Genomic DNA, 2557 nt, shown 5'->3' on the forward strand with positions numbered 1-2557 from the left:
AGTGGCCTGGGAGCAGGGTGGCCATAGGGAGGCCTGAAAGCCGCATCTCTGAAACTGTTGCCGTCGTTGGTCGTCTTCACGGGACGAAAAAGGCCCCGAGGTGGCTGTCCTGTCTATGTGGTGCTGGGCCTCGGTCCCCGCTTTGTTGTAGTGGCGCTTACGCACCACAGCCCTAAAACAACCACCTTTTTGCAGTCCTGCTTCCCTCTATGCGCAAACATCGGGCACGCTTGTGTAGCAGAGGCTTTAGTCTGGGATCAGGTGAATGAGGGTTGCAGAAAGGATTTCCCTTCACTGAGACTCGCAGCCTGGCCTCTCCTTTTCAGAGTAAGTGCCTACATACAGCCTATTTCAGTTCCTTCAAAGAAATAATTATTTTCTACCGTGTGTGGCCCTTGCAGGAAGAAGTCCAAGCACCTCCCTCCCTCTGTTATTCTGTATCTCCAGTGATCAGAGCACTTGCTTGGGAGCTGAAGATGTGGCTCACAGTCCTTCTCCCAGAACTTTGTGTTTTGCCTTCTGACAGCTGGTCGACGTGAAGTACATAGAGTAGACTTGGAAAAGGGGACTGAAATCCAAGGCTGTTCCCCTCCCTTCCCCATGGCAATGTTATTATTGCTAGGTCACAGCCTCTTCTTGATTGCTCCCATGAATCCTGAATCCCCACCCTTTCCCCCAGGCAGCAGTACGGGTTCAACAGGCTGGTTGAAAATGGAGCGTGTGTTAGGCTAGCCTACCTCCCGGCAGATCCTCTTCAGGCTAGCCGACCTCCCTGGGTTAGATACCCTTCAGGAAGGTGAGAGAGAGGCATCTGAACCCCATCAGCCAGAAGTGGGGAGACCTTGACCTTGGGTTTCCTGGTGTGGGGGGTACTGCAAGGCACACAGGGGGAAGGAAGTTCCCCCTGGGGAGTTGAGAAAGGGTTCAAAGGAGCTGGTGAAGTGTTAAGCAAAAGCAGTCAGTGGCTCAGCACATGGTGGGGAAGTTGATGATAAGCATTTGCAGCTGGTTCTCTCTCTCTCCCACCCTGGAGGAACTGGGCGGCTGCTGACTCAGGAGCTGCATCAAGTTGGAGGAATGGGAATGGGGTCACATTTCCTGAGTGCCTGAGACGTGCTGCAGCCAGTGATGGGATAGCGATGGGCACCTCCTACCTGCTGTCCCCGTCTTGGAAGAGCGATCACAGCACCGTGCTGTAAGGAGCTGGAGCTCGCTGGTATGTGTTGGATGCGCTCTGAGCAGGCTGCGCAGCCAGGGCCGTGGGTCTCGTCTTGCACAGAGACGTGTCTGAGCTCCGAATTCCAGCGCTGGGCTCAGAGGGAAGAGAAGCATGGAGCTGCCCAGTGTAGGGTGGTTCTGGGTATGCAAAAAGCAGAATGTCCTGTATCTTGGGGTGCTGACTGCCTAAAAATAGGACTCCAGAGCCTCTGGGATTAGGCATAGGTTGAGCAGGAGCTTTTGGGAGGGCAGTTCTGAACTTTAATGCCTCAGATCTGCCCTGGTCCTGCTTCTGGTATTAAAGGCCTTACATTCCTTGCAGCTCATGTGAATGTCCCTTAAGCGTGCTTGGGGCATGCAGTTATAGCTAACTGCCCTGCAAACTCCTGGAATCTGAAAAGTTGAATTCTTCCATTCGTACGCACCCTCGCCTGCCCTGCAAAATTATTTCCTTCAGTCTAGCAAACCTCTGTGTTAAAGGTCTGCATCTTAAGTCGTCCACTGCTGTTTTACCCGTGGAGAGCCAATGACAGCAAGTGAGACCTGATTTTATTTTTTTAATTTATTTTTTGGGGGTACCATTTAAGTGAGCACACGTAATTGAATACACGCTGAGAACTGATCTGCTGAAGAGCCTGCTGTTTCTAAATACAGTAGCTACCCTTCATAGTAGGCTTGTTAAGCTTAAAATATATCTAGGTAGGGGTATTATCAGCCTTGTTTTACCAAAATAGATTTTTTTCCTTGGAAGTAAACAGGGAAAACTGGGGAGGAACTGTAGCTGAGGTCTGACAGATGTTCAAGTACGTGAAGCTTAGAGGAATGTATGCTATTCAGTTTGCTCACAGAGGCTTTGTGACCTGTGTCTTCACAGTAATGATGACACAAGCTTTTTTGAATAAAAGGAAGAAATTAACTGCCTTGGCTAATTGTACCCTTGCTAGCTAGCTAACCAAGGGCACCATTTGACTGTGAAAATTGTTGGTGCACCCAAATTTCTCAGCTGGGGAGAATAGCTGCAGTGAGAGTGTTCCCATATCTGTGGGTTAGAAGAGCTATTTAAAAATCTTCCTAATTGGAAAATTAAACACTATTGGTTTAAAACAGTGGTGCACTGCTTTGAAAAATTACGACCATATGGAATCATTTATTACTTTTCAATATGTATTCAGTCTCTTGTGCAATTTTATGTACCTGCTAATGCATAAAGTCTTTTGGAGCAGGAATAAAGCACCACAAAGCATGATTTAATGCTGTAGGGTCACAAAATCTGTTTCAGATTACTGGATGTTTCAATCTGCTGAGAAGAAGGGGAAGTCCCTGAACCAATGAAACAATG

At 48.5% G+C, this 2557-nt stretch overlaps 1 long non-coding RNA gene across 4 annotated transcripts in view; it reads left to right on the forward strand.

Annotated features, from left to right (window-relative positions):
• The first annotated feature begins 6 nt into the window (after positions 1–6).
• Positions 7–2557, forward strand: part of LOC118452891 — a 6289-nt gene continuing 3738 nt past the window's right edge. For all 4 annotated transcript variants that reach the window (XR_004842757.1, XR_004842756.1, XR_004842758.1 and 1 more), the window contains exon 1: positions 7–1216. This is a non-coding gene — a long non-coding RNA (uncharacterized LOC118452891). The remainder of the gene's footprint in view (positions 1217–2557) is intronic.

The sequence above is a fragment of the Egretta garzetta genome, unplaced genomic scaffold (genome assembly GCF_000687185.1).
Source record: "Egretta garzetta isolate BGI_Z169 unplaced genomic scaffold, ASM68718v1 scaffold138, whole genome shotgun sequence".
Lineage (NCBI taxonomy): Eukaryota > Metazoa > Chordata > Aves > Pelecaniformes > Ardeidae > Egretta > Egretta garzetta.